The sequence below is a fragment of the Argiope bruennichi genome, chromosome 6, assembly GCF_947563725.1.
Source record: "Argiope bruennichi chromosome 6, qqArgBrue1.1, whole genome shotgun sequence".
NCBI lineage: Eukaryota > Metazoa > Arthropoda > Arachnida > Araneae > Araneidae > Argiope > Argiope bruennichi.
The window spans coordinates 7,067,902-7,089,460 of NC_079156.1; the positions used below are offsets into that span (position 1 = coordinate 7,067,902).

Consider the following 21,559-nt stretch of genomic DNA (forward strand, 5'->3'; position numbering starts at 1 on the left):
GCTGAATGGACCCAGGACAAAAATAATCCCGAATTTGCTCAATAAATAAATCGTTGCCTTCAGAGTTTTTGAAATGTAATTTTTAAACAATTCCAAAAACAATTCACATATTAAATATTCACAGCCACATATATCCCATTATATATTCCAGTCAATTCTTACAGAAAAAAATTTCCTTACAGAATGAATACAAATTTTAAAGGCTAGTATATGTTGGAAATTAAAATATATTTCTGTAACACAAATTATTATCCAAATAATAATGTTTGAAATGCATTTTCACAAAGTTTCTACCGTTTCCTCACTTTTTATTTGTAGTGAATGTTATTTGCCAAAGAATACAGAATATCGTTTGCCTTCTTGCCCAATTTGGTTTTTTTTACAAGGTAAAAACAATTGCAAAATTCTTGTAAATGAAAAATGGGACGATGCACACATAAAATTTCTCTTGTGTGCTGTTTGTATTCATTAGGCCTTTCGCCTCATTTCCAAGGTAGATGGCGTGCATTCTTTCAATGGAACAAAAGCCAATTAAGTATAAAATTTTGCACTTTTTAAGAAAGGCGCCAGCACGAAATAAAATGAAATTGTCTTTCCCTCTATTTATAAACTGCATTGTTCTTCCTAGAAGGGCACATAGATTCGGAAAAAGTTCATGCAGACCTAGTTTGTGGAAAAAAATTATCTTACAAAATTTGTAAAAAATTCGGTTGAAGTGGGAGTGAACGATGGGAGATTTTTTAAGCAAACGATATCTAAAAGGAATAGTGATAGGAACAGCTTTATGTTTAAAATATATATGTTATGCAAATGGTAAGTTACTTTTTCTCTGGAATTTATTGAATTATTTTTTTTACATATAAATTATAGAAAAAATATGAAACGAGTGATTTTTTTTAATATGAAATATTTAAACAAGAAGAAGAAAAATATTAATCCTGAAAAAATTCGCGGGGCTTCGGTGCATTTCCACGTTTCAGATTTCTTTGATATATATATATATATATATATATATATATATATATATATATATATATATATATATTACTCCTATATGTCAGTCTGTGAAAGCCATGATTCAGATATATTCATAAAAATTTCCTGTATCGTTTTTGAATTATGGTATTTCTTGTAACAATTATCAAATCTGCGGCATCGCATTAAAAATTATGCAACAAATTTGATAGGAATAGGCTACAAGCTGCAGGTCTGAAATTTAATTTCTGACTTGTTGCAGACATCAATCAAATTTTGGACGGCAGTCATCACTTGAAAATCCGCCTACTCGCTTGTCCCTGTTTGTCTCTATAATCACGATAGCGCAAAAATATATTTACCTAAATAGATAAAATTAAGTACAACGATTTATCGTTAGAACTGTAAATATGGACCAAATTTTGGATCCAATCTCTCTAGGGTGAGCCGTCTATTAGTTCGTGGTTTTGAAAATGCGAAAACGATTATTCGAAAATGTAAATACTTGAACAAATAAAATTTGGCATCATTAATATTAAAGATGTGCTTAAAAGTTTGAATGCAATCGATTGAGATAAAGAAAACAAAAGCACGTTTTGTATAAGGGGGTCCTTTGTTGCAAATATATAAAAAAAATCGAGATAAGAATATTATTAATAGTCTATATAAAAAAGAAAAAAATTCAAAGTGACTGATCTTAAAATGTGGATTACGACACCATTTGGCATCGTTTGGAACATCACAGCAGCGGTATTTTCGCATATCTGTATTCATTGAATCTTGCAATATGTCATAGAATGTGCTGATATCTTATATCTTTTTATTTACACATGATGCTGAAAAAAATTTATCTTAATATTATTACAATTACAGTTTCTTTCCATTTGCCATTCATTAAAATTTAGTTTTCTTATTTATTTTGGCATTTTGGAAATATTTTTTTTTCGAAATGATAGAAATATTTCTTCTTTAGAATTTGAGATTGCAAACGAGAATGCTGATGCAAAATTTCTATAAAAGAAAAAAAAAATGCGGAAACGAAATTCTTTAAACTTACCGGGAAACTAATTGATTAAAAAATTGTTGAAAACAATTATATTAATCGTTATTGTTTTAAATCAGAGGAAAATGCTTAAATATTTGAAAAGATAACGGAATTAGAATGCCGGATACAAGAATTTCGGTTTTGATTCTAAAAAGTTTTCAGAAATAGCTGCTGTTTTTCAAAAGCATTCAAAAATTCAGTAAATTATGTTACAGGTAAAAAAAAAAATTTTTTTAGAACAATAGTTTTTTTTTTTTTTTTTTTTTTTTTTTTTATGTATAAAGAGCGCACTGACTTTTTTCTACGTATACTAGAGGTGATTAAATGCAAGAAATGAAGAAATAACACGAAACATGAAAGAAATAACACCAAATATTAAATGAAAGTTTTCCAAAATATATTTTAAAATTCGAGCTAGTCGCCATCAGAACTGCTTAAGTACTAAATTTCGCAGATGTAAATGCCGTATTTGCCTGTATGTCTTTACTAATATTTCTTTTTATAAGTAGAGTTGGACAGTTACTATTCATTTATCGTTATCATTAAAAATAATAAGAAAGAAAGAAAAAAATCCACGAATATGTTGTGCATTTAAATATTATTTATTTTTTTGTTACTTTCTCATATATAAAAAAGCATAGAGAAAGTATTGTAATCATAAAAAAAAAATGGAAATCGATATTTTAATGAATTTTAGTGTTTTAGACCACCCTGAGTTCCAAAAACACATTTTTGGAAATTGTCTATCTGTGAAAAAATATCTGAAAACCATTTTGGGCTAGGTGGATGAAATTTGGTATATGATCTTTATACCAAATTTGTACATTTGTATCAAACTGAGAGCAAACCCCGTTCAGAGGAAGTCTGTCTGTCTGTCCAGCTGTTCTAATATAAGTTAACACAATAGCTACTAGATGAGAAAGTGCCGGATGTATAAAATTTGGCACACATCCGTAATATTTGCAATTTAAAAATGGTAGATACCCAGCAATTCTGAAATCTGTCAACACTCTGTTGGTCATTACTTTCACAAGCGTGGCAGCGTGATGATTAAAAATTTCATTGAGTAAAATTAAATATATAAAATTTGGTATGTGATTTTGTAACTACAAGTGAAATTCTGTATTAAACTTTCGTTTCAATTGATTGATAAAAATGCATTTAAAACACAAATTAAATTTTTGAATAATATTACCGCATTACTCATCGCGATATCATCTGAAAGGATTTCTTTCAAAATTTGGTAAAAATCTGCAAATTTGGTGCTTTTATATATCAAATTTCACCCATTTATTTCAGTGTGTTTTTGAGTTATCGTGTTTACAGACAAATCAACGAAGCGACAGACTGACGTCATTCCAAAAATGCATTCGAATTCCAGAAAAGTGGAGATGAGTCAAAATTTCGAATTCAAATTTTTTGACGATAACACTTTGAGATTTGGATGTGAGAAAATAAAATATATGTAAAACGATAAAATAAAATCAGAGAAAATAAAAATTACTTGGATTGCATTAGTCACTAAGCACTAGGTAACAATGATTATATCATGTGACCAAATATGTAGGGACTGAAGGATTTTAAGCTTTTTATAACACTTTATTGGGCTTTTGACCAAATAAATTTCACAGATGGCCTATGTTATGATAGTGCCTAAAGAAATATCTCTTATGAAGTAATATCTCTTATATCGTAACTTCTCTTAAAGTAATATCTCTTATATCGTAACTTCTCTTAAAGTAATATCTCTTATATCGTAACTTCTCTTATGAAGGTAAAAAATAATGATTAAATGCAGAAAATGAAAGAAATAATTTAATTTATTCCTTCTATATTTTTCATGTCATATTGCATTCTTTGAAGTAAATATTTCTTGCACAACTTTTCTATGAATATTTTCATGGTCTGCATTCAAAAAAATTACTAATTTATTCTTCCACTGAAAATATAATATTTGCTCTTGACTTGAGTTTTCTTCGCAGTAGTTTTCCAAGCAGGATAAATGGAAGGAAACAATATATATAATATTCCTACAAGCCAAGCTTTCTACAAAAGAATACACATTTTTTGAAGATACTTCTTTGATTTATTTCCACAAATTCGTCACACATCCTAGGTTATTATTTGCAATTTTTTGCATAAAAAGTTCCTTTTTTCTGAAGTTTGAATCGACCATAAATTTGTCATAATTTTTCCAAGTTTCATTAAATACGGTAAAAAAACATTGCTTTGAATGTCAATAATGCTCTATAAATGTAATAAAGGTGGGTTACCGAATTTAGAACATCGACACACTTTTTAAGGCGCCGTGGAAGAGAAATAATTATAATAAAATAGTAGAAACCTTTTTTGTAATTTATTTATCTCCAAAAGAACTTAAAAAAACACCCAGTTAAAAGAAAAAAAAGCTGAAAAATGATATTTTTTCAACTATGAAAACTACACTTATGTGCAAAATTTAAGCAACAAGTGCTTTTTTTGCCATAACTCCACAAGAAATCACCTGAGAGACATAAAATTCAGAAATGAGACGCAGCAGTTTGGCGAAAACGAGGGCGAAAGCATAATTGCGCAAAAATGAATACAATGCATATAGTATGGAATCAAGCAAACAAAAAAAGGCTTTATTGAACTCATAGTATCGCTTCACATGATTGTCTGTCCAAGAGGAAGAACAACAAGTAGATGTTCCTTAGTATGGGATATTCCTTCCCCTTACTGTAACAGTTGCTTCGTACCGTCTCTCCACACTCAGTACCAGATTGTTCAACAGTTCTTGAGGTAAGAATAACCACTCTTCAATCAGCATCTGTTTCAATTGTTGGATGTTCCCCGGAGGATATAATCATGCCACACGTATCCCACATATGTTCTGTTGGATTTAAATCAGGACAGAATGCTGGTCAATCCATTCAAGTGATATCCTCACTTTTCAGTAGCTGCTGAACATCAGCAGTCCGGTGTGGCCGTGCATTGTCATCCATGAAAACGAAGTCTTGTCCAATACCACCTCGAAACAGACGCACATGAATAAGGATCACCTCCTTACAATAGCAATCTCCGGTTACAGAACCTCTGTCGAAAACGTGGAGCTCAGTCCGTCCGTTCAGCATAATGCCTCCGCGACGACAACTCCAGGACAACCTTAGCTGTTTCTTTCCGTGATGTTACTGGGATGAAACCGAGTTCCGACCTCTCTCTAAATCAAAGGGTGTTGAGAATCACTTGTGGTACTGAAACGATTCTCATCCGTAAAGAGGACACGATTCCATTGATGAGATATCCAATTTTTGTGCTCCTTACAGCACTCTAAACGGTGCCACCGATGGCCAACTTTCAAAAGGATGCAGCGTTCAGGACAGTAGGTGAATAGGCCACTTTGTGATGCGTCTGGTCATAGTAAACCGCGACACTTGTCGCCCTGCCTTGATGATATACATAGTTGCTGAGCAATCGCTCTTGCTGATTGGTATCGGCAGCATTTCGCTAGGGTGGTCACCACCAACCTTTCTAACAACTGTATCTATGGTTTGGAAAGCTTTCCAGGCGCGCAAACCAAAATTTTGTTGATTCCAAACTCTTCACGTACACTGGTCAAACTGCACCCCTCCTCCACTGTCTCGATCATTCTTCCACGTGTGAAGTTGTCTTGGTGATTTCTTCTAGCCATATTTCATGAAAGAACTCACTTGCACTTGCAGTGAATGTCTTTAATTGCGCCTTTGTTCTTCCTTCCCTTGTAATCTTGAGCTGTGTGCGTTTTGCGTACACTCACGTTGCCTATGATGTTTTGTTCCTGACATTTGCATACGCATCACTTTTCTACTGAATTGCATGTTCATTGCACTGATCACAATAACCCCTTTTCAACAATTTCATGGCTACCTGCTTAATATTTACATTGTTGCTTAAGTTTTGCACACCATTGTAGTTTCTCCCAAGTTTCGGCACTGGTTTGTTTAAGCAAAATTAAAGAAAAAGTATTTTTTGACTCGCAACACGTTTTTACACGTCACCACATAATGTATAAAACCATTTATGACATTTTATGCACTTCTTGTTCTTTCTTGTCATTTTTACAAAAAAACATTTCCGACATCTGCATTTCATCAATGATTCCATTGTGCCACTGCCGATTGTACCTTTACACATTTTGATCCTCATACATTTCTCACAGTCTTACGACATTTAAATATTTCATATTTAATTTTTATTAAATAGTATATAACATTTAAATATTTCTAAATATTTAAATTTTAAATTGCAAAATTCGCGCATGTTTTTCTCTCAGAAAATGTTTTGCAACTTCGAGGGATTTTTGGTTTCAAATCTGCAAAAAAACTCCTATAAATAAAAGAAAAACAATATATTGAATGAAATACTAAAAAGTAATGGCATCAGTTCGTTATTATCAAGGTAAAAAATTTAAATGAATATTTAAACCTGAGGCAAAGTGTTCATTGGAATCACCTTTCCAATGAATTCAAGCAACTTCATTTTTATATGTTATCAACAAGTATTCCTTACTAATAAATTTTGCGGAATTAAATTATTGTTTTTATTGCTGTTTTGTTAAGAGATATGTACATAATATATGCTTCTCATTACCTTTTGTGTAATTCCATCAAGCAAATATCTGAAAAGAAAAAATATCTTTTTTCGAAACCCCACCGGGGAGATTATTTGAAAAATGGGGATAAGAAGCTTCAGTATGGTAGTTGATTCCGACTTCCCTGATGGGTAAAGTTTTTGTGTGAGATTGAGTTACTTACCTTCAGTCCCATGGCGGGACACATCTCCTACAGGAGGGATTGTACCATGGCCGGGGATGGCCATTAGAAGTCAACTGTAGTTCCCTCCAGAGTGCTGTCGAAGCAGTGAAAGTTCGGAAGCTATAGAAGGGCTAGATTAATTCTTATGGCTGTTTTCATTTCACAAGAATTCGTACTTTTACTGCTTCAACAAGAAACAGGTAGGGAAAAGGGAAATATTGTCTTAAAGCCTCTGACTTTAATTAATATAATTGACTTAATATAATATAATCTTTGCTGAAGAAATCGTGAATTATGCCTATATTTTGTACACGAAGGATAGCTTAATATTATTTTAAAACATTTCACTTTTCCCAGATATTATGTCGCTTATTTTTATATCTAAAAATATGCAATATGTAAATGATTTCTCTCTACAATCACGCTTCCATAGTTTAATACAGCTGCTTTGCAGAAGTTTCTTTGATTTTGTTTCATACTGCTTTGTAAATTGTGCTGCTGAATCAGTCTCGTGCACTGCAACGTAAAGGTCAAAATCCAAAGGCCAAGCGCATTTATTCCTGGGATTTTTTTTCCAAAAATTTCAATAACCTTCAGAATCCAAGTGTACTTCCCCATTCATCTATGTTCGTGCTGCTCTGTGATTAAGTCAACTGTGCGCAATGTTGCATGAAGAACAGAACGTTGAAAACTGCATTGCTCTGCAGCAGTCTCTTAGAAAAGGCATTTAGAAAATAACCCTTTTATCATCACTTTTCTGGTTGAAGGAGTTTACTTTCATGTTGCGAAATTGCTGAAAAGTATAATTTGTGATGGATCAAATAACAGCTAGGAAATGTCTTTTCGTATTGATAAAAAATAATTTTATTTTGTAATTTATTTTTTACTATTGCCGCTATTCTGTTATAATGATGATTATTTTTCCAAATGCAGCATACGACATTAATAATAGATCCTAGAATCCTTAATCTATACCTTTGTAGTAAATATAATATAAAAAATTCGGGGTTGTTCAAATTAAACTCCATGAACTTCGAAAGGCACAAATAGAATAATGATATAAAAAATGATCTTAAATATTTTAGATGGCGAGATCACCAAAATATTCTTCTCACTATTGAAAATGACAAGGAAAAATTTTGCCGACAGAAGACTTTGTATCTTTAAAAATCTGTAAACTACAAATAAAATTATTTAATCCCTCAGCAAAACCTCATGAGAAAAAGATTCAAATGATGAAAAAAAAAATGTTTGAACTTTGAAAATAAAGTATAGTAAAAAAAAAAAATATGACTTCCACACCTATTGTGCTCTGCTATATTGTTGGAAAAAGATAATTAATGTTAGCAAGTGTTATGCTCGCAGATCTTTAACAACATCAAAACCTTGTGGAGTTAATATTCTCGCAAAACAGTGCATCACTCCACGTAAATTAAAATTATCCTACTTTTGTGACAGACAGCCAGGCGATCAGTCGCTATTTTCCGCCTCTTCGCTAACTTGATCTCGCTCCATGCGATTTTGGGTTATGGAACTTCTTAAAAAATGAGGTTCATACTGAAAATCTTTTTCCTCTTTCAGGAAGAATAAGAAAATCGAGTTAAAAAGTTACACAAAATGCTTAGCGAAGCCACATGATTCCAAATTCTGCCGTCTTGATTGGCTGCCCAAGAAGCACTTGGACTCCACGTGATTCCAAGTTCTGCTGTCTTGGTTAGCTAAACAAGATGCCCTTGGATTCCTATCTATCATATGCATTAGATTCTTGGTGGCTTCATGACCAGCATAAGAGTTCACCTCACTGCCACCACCATAGTCTGCAGCAAGTGCTTTACAATTTTCCTAAGAACCTATACTGATTAAAATGATGTTTTAAAATTATATCTAGAAAATGGATCGCGAGGAAAAAATAGCAGATATAGATTTATGATGTATATAAGTGTCATGCGCTTTCATGTGAAGTAAAACCTGAGGAAATCGGTATATTGGTTGAGTTAGGGGGACGATCAAAGTTTTTTCTCTTTAGATATTACGTTTAACTTTAAACGTAATGCCAAATGTTTAACGTTAGTTATAATATTTTTCTGAGATTCTTCTCGATGATGGAAGGAATTATAGGGGATTCTTCTTAGCGTGATATAAATTAGGGGCAATTGATGATGAATCTAAGATAAAGAATTTTCATATGAATTAAAACTTAGGCCAGCGGCTCGGATTGGTGGACTGACATTTTGTTTTTGGTAGTTATTTTATATGTAAAAAGAAGTTCAACCCTCTAAATAGTCTTTTCCTTTGTCTAAAACGCTCCGAAAGGCGAAGGCAGTGATAGCAGTAAACTGTTATAAAATAGCATCGGCTTTTCAAAACAGATGCAATGGAAATGCGAATAAGATTTTTTTTTTTTAACCCTTTTTCAACATCATGGGTGGTCAGGATTTCCTGGAGTTGGTACAAATTACCGCTCATTCAAGTCAGATTTTATTGCTTTCGTTCATTTCGTATGACTACGAAAGTCAGAATGGTATGAAGGCTTTTTATGTGTGAAAATTGCTCCGTTTCATTTAAGCCTCATTCGCTGAGTGATAATATTGATATGCGAGTCGTTTCACAATATAAACAACGAGGTTTTCTCTTCATTTTTGTAAGAATTGTATGTACAGAAACTATTAGATGGTTCCCCCCCCAAAAAAAAAATTAAATTTCAAAATATTTAGTTTATGAAGGATTAAAATTTCTTTTAACCTTTCATATGAAATATTCATATTTTCCATTATTATGAAATTAAATTAATTTAATTTTGTGATATTTTTGGTAATAAGCAACCCGCATTTGCTATTTATTACTGTTTATCGGGATCAAGAAGTCAAAACCTTTTATATTAATCTGACATGCATAAATGCTAGCACATAATATCATGTACTAAATTTTAGAAGCAACAGCAACAATTAATCTAATAAAGCATAATTTTTTATTCGAAGTTAGCAAATTGGAAGGCTGGCTGATAAAAATAATTATTCTAGAGAATTCTCTAATCTAGTATTCTAAATAATTATTCTAAATATTAATTTGCTATTTAGATATCAATGATTCACGACCTAAAATATCCTGTCGCATGCTTTTTTAAATTCAATATTATTTTGTTTATCAAAAAGTAATGATATTTTTATCTCTTAAATGCTCAAATTACTATACGAATGTTACAGACTTTTTGTAATAAAGTCTGTAACTTTGTACTTTTTTAAGGAAGCGGCAGATTGTTGGTAATACTCTGGACGGGGCGGATCAAAAACTAATCACTCAGAAGAAAAAAGATGTAAAAGAAATCAAGAAATAGACGTCAAAGGTTAATATAGCGCGAAAATAAGCTTACTCATTGACGAATGAGTCATCGCAGTTATTATTGATGGAATTCAATGAACATATTTTCTAAACCTATTCTCTCATAAAAGTGGTTTTTGCATCATCTTAAAACTAAAAAAAATTACATATTTTAAACACATCCATTTCATTTTATTGTTTTCTTTTAAAATAAAAAAGAATGCAATAATTAATTTTTAATGTTACGGAATTCAAACTTATCCATAAAAATATTCAATTGCATACTTTTGCCAATGTTAAAATTAAAAAGTTCTTTCTTCGAACATCCATTCCGAAATAGGATTTTCACTTCCATTTTTTTAGTAATTTATACATATTTTAATTCGCATGTGTTATATTTTGTTTTGACTTATTCAATTAAATGCATGTTTTTCGGTCTTAGCAAATAACAAATAAAAAAACAACAGCAGCAACAACAAAAAAATGCAAGTAACATTAATATTTTAGGTTAGTTACTAGGACTAGGTTAAAAGGATGATTTTTCCAGAAAATTTTGAAATTTTTTTATGATCTGAAAATAAAGTCCAAAGTTCATAGATTCTAAAACATATTTTGTTTTTAATATATGTGGGATAGACTGCAGATACAGTAGTTTCAATAATATGCAATAAATGCAAATGAAATCGTAAACAGAGCCATTTTTTAACCAAAAACAAGTTATTTAGTTTATTTTTACCGTACAATTCTCCAAAATAATATTTGATATGTTTATATTGTGTATCTACTTACTCAACCGTAGTTTGTTTATTTTCTGCATTTCAGTTAAAAAAGCGTGAAAACTGCATTTGAATGAACTAATTTACAAGTACAATATCTAAATGCATTTTCTGAGGAATGATTATTTCACTGTTCACCGAAAACATATCTCAAAATCAATGCAATAAAATTTCATGAAATTTAGTATGCTTGTATGCAATACCTGTGAGGGTATGACAGACCGTGGATTTTAAGGTAGCTTTATTTAGACACTTTACATGTTTACATGTTTTACAGACACTTTAAGTTCGAAACTTAGACACATTTTGACAAAAAAATATTAAAGGCAACTTTAATTGCCTATACAATTTTTATTTATTAAAACAATTTTTATGTTTGGTCTGTTACATTTTAAGTAGTTTTAGCTATATATAGGTGAAATAAAAATTAAATGTTTCCATTATTTTTAACTTACTCTGAAAATTTTGCTAAATTTTCATTAAATAAGTAGATTTTATTTTAAAAAAATAAAGGCAATGAGTGTATTTTTTTCTTCTAATAAGTAATAAGTGTATTTTTTTCTTCTTTTCCTTTGAAGTCTGTTTAGCTATTTGGTACAATAAAGAAATGTTTATGTATCATTTTTTAAAAATTCGTCACCGAACCTAGTCGGATACCTTAACAAACTAAAAAGTCAAAAATATAGGAGAGCCAGGTGGTCGCCAAAGTTGGTAAGTTTGATAGAAATCTGTAAATTTGGTGAACAAATCACATTTCAGATTCCATGATTATATTTCGTTGTTTGTGAGTATCCATGGTTTGCAAACCGAAAGGTAATCAAACAATTCCAAAAATGTGTTTTTCGAATACCGAGAGAGCTAAGAAGTGGAGATTCTTGCATTCTTTTCCATTTTTATCATTAAAACATTTTCTTTTTCTATATTTCGTATGCGAAAAAATAAACCAAATTCAAGAGGTCGTAAATTATCAAATACTACTTTCAGCCTTTGTCATCATGTCGTGTTTTTCGACAAAAACTCTTCACCGAACTCGAAGCCTCTGCTGTCCGCACTCAATAAATCACTCCGTAACTGCATGCCATTTCGTCTAAGACTACTGAAATCTCTCCTCAACTCAACTTGTTTATTTTCTTCTTATTGCATTTCTGGAAACAATAGAAGGCCTCTTTTGTCCCATCAGGCCACCCTAAGAGTATAAATTCATTTTTTCAAAGCTTTACGCACAAACAAAGAGAGCAGAATAAGAACCACAGAGTCTAAAGAATTTCAATTATTATTTCTATTCATAGAAGCCTCAACCAGTCACAGCAAAATGCACTGGTTATAAAGCGACTTGCTGCTGTTATTGTCTTATTTTACTGCTGCCAGCGACATAAAATGTTACGAATATGCTGAGAACATAAAAAATGTGTCGTGGCAGCCATCTGTGAAGTATTTAATCTGGAACCATAAAAAGAAATACACTATTATTTCGCCTCTTCGAAGAAACGGAAAGAAAAAGAAGGGACAGTTTTTTTTTTCTTGAGCATGAAAATAAATGACAATTCTGTTCTTTTGTATTCAAAGAATACGCTTGAAAAATGAGGTATAATTTTATGCCAGAATGAAGTTTCCTCTTTTGAAAACAAGTGCAAATATACAATTGAATTAATTCTTTAATATTAGAGCAGTATGATACTTCTACGTCAGATGATTTTTCTAGGAATCAAGCTTAATTAAGTCCACTTTCTTGGAGAAAAGTGCAAATACAAAATTAAATGCATTCGGTTAGTTTTAGACCAGTATAACATTTCTGTGTCAGATGCTTTTTATACCTGAATCAAATTTAAACGAGTCCCTTATTTTTTCGAAAATGAGTGGAAATATGCAATTGAATTAATTCGGTTAGTTTTAGAGCAATATGATAATTTTGATCTGATACTTTTTACACCAGAATCAAGCTCAACAAATCATCTACTTTTTGAAAACAAGCGCAAATACACAAATGAATGAACTCGGTTAGTTTTTAGAAAAGTATGATACTTCTGTGTCAGATTTTCTAAACTTCTTTTTCAATTAGCAAGCAAATTCCAATAAGTATAACCAATGAACCTCGAATTTAGATTTAATTTTAGTATTATTGAGGCTGGTAACTTCATAACTCATGCCGTAGTCTGGAAAGCCTCATTGTTACACTTTTCCAATTCTAAAGTGCATGGGCTATCTTGAACCTCACTCAATAAACATTTCTTACATGTAGCAAAGGTAAATGGATGCTGGGAACAAAATTTTACTTTCCCTCTCACCCTATTCGTATACGTATTTGGAAATGTCAAATCGAAGTGTTATTAAGAGGGTGCGTCAGTAAGTGATGCACATAATTTTGTGCGTAATAATAAAAAATGAAATGCATGGCAATATGAAGCGGAAATGAAACTATTACTAATTTGTTACTTTTCGGTTTGATTGCCTTTCTTGTTCAGGCATTCGTCCCAGCCTTGTATCAGTTTGAAAACCTAGTCGGCCATCCATAATTTTGAGCTCAACGATAGAAACTGAAACTCATTACAATAGGAAACGAAATGAAGCCATTATCTTAATACTTTTCGGCGTAGTTGCCATTCATGTTATACCGAAGCTAAATGGATCGCACCTACTACGAAAATCTTTTACTCAACCCCAGAAAAAAATTAGGGCATAGGAAAAAAAGTTTCAGATTTCATTGTTCTTCAGCTCTGGTTGCAGAAAAAAAAAAAAAAAAATACAAATCAGAAATGTTAATTGAATGTTTCCAATTTTTGACAGCATCTGAAACATGTATTCGAAGATGAGCTGACATAATATGGACCACCACATGTTTTGCTTCGACCACGGAACATCCATTCTTGGAAGAGAGAGTGATCACTTCTTGCATACGCTAGGCGAAAAGTAACAAACTGATGATCTTATATAATTGCAGGTGAAATTCAAAATGACCGATAACTACCGATAACTATAATCACTATTTTAATCGCATTGACCGTAACATATATATGCACAACATGGCGCGTATTCTGTTCAGTTTTACAGCAGTGAAGGAAGAAGTGAGTATACATTTATATCTACAACTTGAAAGATTTGATGTTCTGATGTTAAACATAAATATCTATTTTATTTATTCAACTTCCAGGGCTTTTTGAGTTATTCTTAGGCGCTCTATCCCAAACCTAAGGACATGAGGAATTTAATCAAATGCTGATCCTGGAATTTGATCATTTGAATTCTAGTGATATCTAATATTCCCGCTTCAAGGAAGGTGGATGCATTTTAGAGTTATCGAGTTTGAATGATAACCTCTGCATGGACAGACAGAATTTTTCATATTAATATTTTCTAAGATTTGATTAAAACCTCCCCTTTGGTGTAAATACTGCCTTTTAAATTCCATTCGTATAGCTCATTGCAATTTTGAGCTTCATTTCCACAGATAGATATATTTCGAGAATTTATTTTTTCAGATTTAGCTAGCTTTTCAAGCGTGGAAGTTTATCAACAACTAGAGGTCCAGTTCTTGGACAGTTACAGTACTTTGTCTTTATATAGGAGAAGGTAGAAAATTCAGATACTATCAAACGAAATTTTTTTTAATATTATTTCTAAAACTCTTCAAATTAATATACTGAGGATAAATAGAAAGAAAACTGAATTCTCATTTTAAAAAAAAATACAGCAACAAACTCATAGATTCTGTTGAAACAAAAAGAAATTATTTAAAGAAACGCACAACAAATGAGTCAAAATTCAAGGATGGATGGATGGATAGTGGGATTTAGTGGCGCAAGAGCCATATTTGACTATGCTGCGCCAGTCGTATGGTTAAAATATATAAAGCGTTTATATGCAAGATACTGTAGAATTAAAAACTGATTAAAAAAATACAAGGCCTTATCTTCAAACATTGTAAAAATTGGCAACGAATTGAAATGTTAAATAAAATTATAAAAACCAATTGCTTTTAAAAATTTAAAAAGATTTTTGTGGGGACGTTCCCCCACGAGCATTTGCAAGTCCACTGTTGAAGCACAGAAAAAACGTGAACGATGATGATCAAAATTAGGACACTCTATAAAAAGATGAAGAACGGTTAAAATCACTTGGCATCTAGAGCAGATAGGAGCTCGATTACCGAAGAAAAGGTGTTTATGAGTGAAACAAGTGTGACCAATGCGGAGTCTAGGCAATTTGACGTCTAGCTCTCGCACTGGTAAACAAGGCCAGGATGAAATGATAGGTTTTACATTATGAAGTTTGTTATTAGTATGATTGTTCCATGATTCCTGCCAGAGTGAATTCATACAACGTTGAAAAATATTTTTAGCATTACAGAACGGGATGTCTCGCTGTCCAAATTCAAATTATGTAATATAAAACAAAATTATTAAAATTTGTCACATTTGATGTTTAAAAATACTGCGGAATAACAGTTTTTCTTTCTCAAAAGTCTTCAATTTTTCGCCAGCAAAAATAAATAAATAAATAAATATGGAATTGTTCACAGTTTTCAGAATAATGTTTCAAAATAATAAAATTTAAAGTTAAATTTTCGAAATAGTTTTGTTAAAGCTTCTCATACAAAACGGAGTAATCAAAGATAAAAGCAATATTTCAAAAATAAATTATGATTTAAAATTAATAAGTAAAAATTATTCACCTTCCAGTTCGAAGAATAATAAGATTTTTTCGAATTCAGATTTCTTAATTCATGTTACACACGCAAAATAAAATGTTATAATTAATATCTAGAAGTACTTCAGAAGCTTTAATCAGTGTGTAAAGGAATGTTACCTTTCCCTCTTTCGCGTGTACAATTACACCATACTAACTAACTAACCATCCATACTAACTAACAATTTCGCAATACTAACATTTTCTGTTCAGTTAGTATTGCGAGGAGAGGGAAATGAGCATTTGCACCCTTTTCTTGTTTTCCGTGGGTTCACAATTTGATATCGATTTATAATTTTAATTTTAAGCCTAAACAAATTTTGTTTGTCCTGCTAGTACCGCTTTTGAAACATGGCATTTCTCATGTTCACGCGTAGACTGATTGACTGACAGTTCAATCCTTTGACAGAAGAACAAGAAAGTATCCGAAAACAAATACTCATTGGTATGCATAGTAATCAAGCTATTTATAGAAAATAAAACCAGACAAAGGATTACAGAGCGACAAGAAAGAGGTTAATTAAAGTTACTTCTAAAGAACTCCCAGTCCACACCAATCATGGCGACATAATAATTGGAAGAGAACAATTTTCATAGCCACCGAAATTTGAAATATGCAGAAATAGAAAAGCAGACACTAATTAATGCAACCACTCCGGGTTCCAACATTCGGCGAAAAACTGCCACTTAGATTCCCTTTGTATAAAATGCGACGCAGAACACAAAATAAGCAAAAGATAAAATTACAGTCAGCATCAATTGAATACTTTAAGGTCACTTCTGCTCCTGGATAGAATGTCTGTCGTCGTAAAATATTCCATCAAGCGTACCTAAGAAGTCTATTGTGCTAGTAATGGCGTCATAAGGAATTAAAAAAAGAGTTTTTACCATCCGAAGCAAGAAAAAATGCAAATTCTCAACTCCGACCAATAAACTAGATAGACAACAAAGAATTTCCCATCTTTAAAGAACAAGTTGCAATTCTTGAGGAGATACAAGATCTTTTATTTAAATTCTTCAGATTCCTAGAAGCAGTAAAAACAGCAATAAAGGAAAACCTAAAAAAACTCTGATTTTACTCGCAAATTTTTTACTTTCTGCGTAGAAAATTTACCTCCGACCTGTACCATCACTTTAAAGACATTCTTTCTAAGTAAGGAGCTCCTATATTTGGACTAAACTGACTACTGCGCTACCCAAACCCTGAATGCAAAGCCTTTACTCCTAATTTGCCAATACCTCTACTATAAACAAGAAGTCTGAAGTCCATTGAAGTCCATCCAATCTTAAAAACTTCCTCTTTGATCAAAACAACCTTCCCCTCTATTCTTAAATCCAAAAGACATGTCCACTTTCTGCTTCTGTTAGCTTCGCTGGATAGGCACTTCGATTTAAATAAACTTTCATCCTATTTCAAGCCCTTGTTGTAACGGCATTTGTGCCTCAGAAATCGTAAAAACCGTTTCCCACATTTCCAGTATAGAATCAATGTATTCTTATAAACTCTAATGATCGGTGTTAAATTTAGTACTAAAGCAAAAGATGTTTCTTTGTAGATATCTTATTTTTATTTTGAAAAGCAAGTTTCTTTCATTAGTGTTTGAATTTTTTACATACTTTTAAAACACCTTGTTCTTCAGGAGTTTTGATAGAAGTTTTTCATTCAGTAGAATTCTGCGTATTAGTAACCAACAATTAGGAAGATACCAAGCGCATTTATTTGTCTTTTATATTCAATATACAGCACAAAAGAAAAGAGGAAAAATATTTAACGTAATTATGTTTTTGAACAATGCATCGTCGAAGTTACAGCTGCTATAAGGAAAAATAAAATTCATCTTTCACTTCTAGATTCACGAGCGTCAAGGGCCGCTGTGGCCTGGTGGTCAGGTCTCGGCTTCGGAACCGGAGGGTTTCAGGTTCGAGACCCGACTCCACCGAAGAACCGTCGTGTAAGGGGGGTCTGTTGCACGTTAAATCCGTCATGATCAAACGTCCTCCCGCTGGTGTGGTGCGATGTGGAGAGGGGGTGCCAGCTCAGGTGTCGTCCTCGTCATCTGACCGTGGTTCAAAATGACGAGGTCCGTCCTAAAATAGCCCTAGTGTTGCGTCAAACGGGACGTTAATATAACTAAACCAAACCAAACCAATCACGAGTATCAAGTTTGAAGCATCGAACCGGGCAGTCTCGCATACTCTCGGTTTGTAGGATCATCGTGGGATAGATCACACTAAAATTCACTACTCTAGCTCTGAAATGGTCTCGAAAAAAATACTACTACTACAGGAAGGATCGTTAAATGTCTACCATTCAGTGTAAAACCTTATACCAAGTTTTGTGCATTTGATTAATTGCGATATATTACTATCCTGTTCATAAGTAGACACACATATTTTTTTTTTCAATCATAGAGGTCTTAAAAATTTCAACGCTGAAATTTTTCACGATTACAATACTTTTTATTCTCTCATATAAGAAATTTGGAGAAAATATTGTAATCGTCAAAAAATTCGAATTCAAGATTTCGACGAGTCTACGTTTTAGATCTCCATGAGTTCTAAAAACACATGTTTGGAAATTGTCCGTCCGTCCGTCTGTCTGTGATAAAGATAAGCCAATAAAGCTTTGAACTGGCTAGATGAAATTTGGTATATGATCTTTAGACCAACTTTGTAGATTTCTATTAAACGTTCAGCAAAATCTATTCAGAAGAGATCTGTTCGTCCGGCTGTTCGAATATAAGCTAACAGAATAACTACAAAATGAAGACAGCTAGATGCACAACATCCGGTGCACTGAATTAAGGCCTATATAATAGACACCTAGCAAATTTTGAGCCAAATTCTGTCGGTCTGCTCTTTCAGAAGCATGTAAATGGGATATCTCAAAAATGCAATGACTTAACTATATCAAATTTGGTGAGTGATTTTATTACTACATTTGTAGTTTTGTGTCAAATTTTGGTTTCAGTTAGATGGAAAAATATTCATCCGAAATCCAAGTTCTATTTTTGGATATTATTAGCCGCATGGCAAGGATTCATCGCCAGAAAATTGACAAGGATAACAATAGATTCAGTAAAAATTCATTCCAAATGTTAATATTTCATGACTAGATTCCAAGTTCTGGGATATTCGGTGGCGAAAGAAAGAAGAAGAATATTTCATGACCATTGTACGGCAATGTTATGAGAAATGTTCTCTGTCTTATTTAAGGTTCACAATTTTTTGCAGTGTTGGTGGGTAGCATTTTGGTGACAGCTAAAAACCCGCTGTAAAAAAAAAAATAGAAAAGACGTCAAAGTATAAACAGTGTACGAATATTATTTGAACCTAAGCTCTTAAACTAATCAAAATAATGAAAGCATTAATTATATTTGAAATACAGTTTTAAAGAATCCGATTCTACGAAATGTAAACGAATCTAAAATGGCGAATTTACTACCTTACTACTCACGAAAGTAGTAAAAAAGGTAGTAAAAAGCACCGACACGTCTTTGCACTCTGCAGTAAAAAGTTGTGAAACGTCCTTTTAAAGAATACTGGGCTGTGAAAAGTAACTTCTGAGCCGAAACCGCATGACTGATGCGGGATTTATTACGAAATGTAAGATTGCATAAGTACGACCGTGAATTTAGTGCAACGGTTTATGCTGATCTGCGTTCGCAAACAATGCCACTGTCACGGTCGCAGTTATGATAGCACGCCATCTCTAAACGGAATTGATTTTTTTCCTGCAGTTTGAGCAACATTTTCGTCCAGTTGACTTCTCGCAAAGTAGAAAGTTATCATCTTTACTGCAGAGTTTTGTTTTGTTTTATGGCATCTCAGTTTCGAAAAAAAAAGTTGAGCATATTAATATCAGCAGAAACGTTTTGAATAGCATTTCTTCACCAACGGTTCAAGAATCTAAATGAGTTAGAAATAAGACATCTTAGAACATTTTGAGTTGATTAAAGAAATTTGCACATCTTTCGAACCATCAATTGCTTCTGATCAGGTTTCATTATTTTAACATTTTTTCGAACTATTTTATTGTTTTAAATTGGCTAGAATTGAGCACGATTCCAGAATAATTTTGGAATCTGAAAAGAACAGAAATTAGTTTGGAAGAAATTGTTCTTTTTCTTGAAGAAATCTTACAGAAAAGAACTCGACAGACATTCTTCGATTAGTTCTAATGCAGAAAGGCTTGCCTGATAGGCTTTACAGAATAGATGAAATTTTCTGTTACGAATTAAATATGATTATTCTTCAGGTCATTTTAAGATAAAAGTGCGACGTAAAAAGGAAACTTTTGAAACAAAATGGAAATGCATATGTTCCATTTTGGCACTTTGAGTTAGTGGCTTTTATGTCAGTGAACCTTGTATCGCACTGATTCGACACAACTACTTTCTAAAAATGCGTTCAACAATTTTTTTGATCTGCCTTTGTTTCTTGTCAGAGATCCTTGAAGCCGATTCCGATGATCCTCTGGTGATTGTTGACCAACAGAATGCGGAGGAGGAGACTCGTCTGCCGAATGCCCATAGCGCGACTTTCGTCATGGGCTTCATATTCCTGTGCTTATTCTTCTATGGGGTATATAGAGTTTGCAAATGCCATTGCATTGAGAAGAAGCAGCCTCTTACGGTGAACCTGGATGGGGGAGAGACACCTGACGAGTTGGGACTTGAGAAACATATCAAAGAACACAATGATTACCTAGCCATCTATGGACCCAAAAAGCACAACACCAACTTGCATGTGTGTGAATTTAAGAAAAACGATGGCACGAACGGACCTTGAAGGCCACTTATCTTCGAAAATAGGGGTAATGTTCCACTTTTACATATTTCCTCTTTACATAGAATATTTTTAGGCCCAGTTATGTTTTAGATCATTCCTCATGCTGTGATTCCTTTTCCCTTCGCTAGTTTCATGTTTATGCAGATGGAATGTTGTAATAGAGCTTGCTTCTTCACACATTAAATTTGCAAAAGTTTTTGCAGTTGGGAGTTCCCGATGACACTATACATTTTTAATATTCAAGTAAATTTAAAAAAATAAGTATTAATTTTAAGATACGTCCGATATGGTTTTTTTAAATGCTCTAAAATAGTTATATTTTGATATTTTTGAACTAAAAAATTGAAAAAAAAAAACATCTTTGAAATCAAAATATTCTTGTTAAATGAAAAAGTTTTTTTAAGACTTTTATAGAGCTAAAAAGAGACACAAAGCAAATTTTTTTTTTAGTTTGGAGGTTATCAAATGATTTCCTAAAACCGTTGTTGATAGTTTAAGAATTATATTTCCCAATTCCTGAACTAAAAATTAGTCTATATTTCAATCCAGTCTTTAAGTATTGGGATCCGACTGAAAAATAACATGAAATCTCCTCTTTCTTTGCGTATTGTGAAGCATTAAAACAATATAGAATATTTCTAAATAAACAGGTTACTTATTCTCTATGTCAAGAACTGCAGAACATATTTAGATATTATTATTCCAAATTTCAACAAAAAAAATTTACATTAGCTTTTAATTTATGTTTTCGTAAGAAAATTCTACACACTATTAGAATTTGAAAAAAATTGCATTTAAAGATGTAGAATAATATTAAAATGTATATAAATGTAAAGATAAAAAATCAGTGTAACTTCTCAAAAAACGAATTTAAAAACAAAATTCAAATAGTTTTATGAAGATAAATATTCAAACATTAAGAATATTAAAGGAAAGAATATTAAGAAGGCTATATAAAATGAATGTAGAAACTAAATGCAAACGGCTTTATAAAAGAAGCTTTTCAGAGATTCAATGCTTTCGACAAAAATCATTTTTTCTTTAGTGTAGTCACATTTGCCTAAAAGAATTTTTAAGGAATGCAACAACGAGCAGATGCGTTTCGAGTCCGAATTGACTGGCTTGCACGAACAAAAATTGACTGTAGTTCGGGCACGAACAAGATAGAATGCGGAAAAGACAGGAAGTTCTTGATTTTT

General features: G+C 32.3%; 1 protein-coding gene across 1 annotated transcript in view; it reads left to right on the top strand.

The window, feature by feature from the left end:
- Nucleotides 1-19,388: 19,388 nt before the first annotated feature.
- LOC129971212 (uncharacterized) overlaps nucleotides 19,389-21,559 on the top strand; it is a 30,175-nt gene continuing 28,004 nt past the window's right edge. Inside the window, exon 1 of the mRNA XM_056084793.1 lies at nucleotides 19,389-20,385. The gene's annotated coding sequence lies outside the window, so the exon portion shown is untranslated. The remainder of the gene's footprint in view (nucleotides 20,386-21,559) is intronic.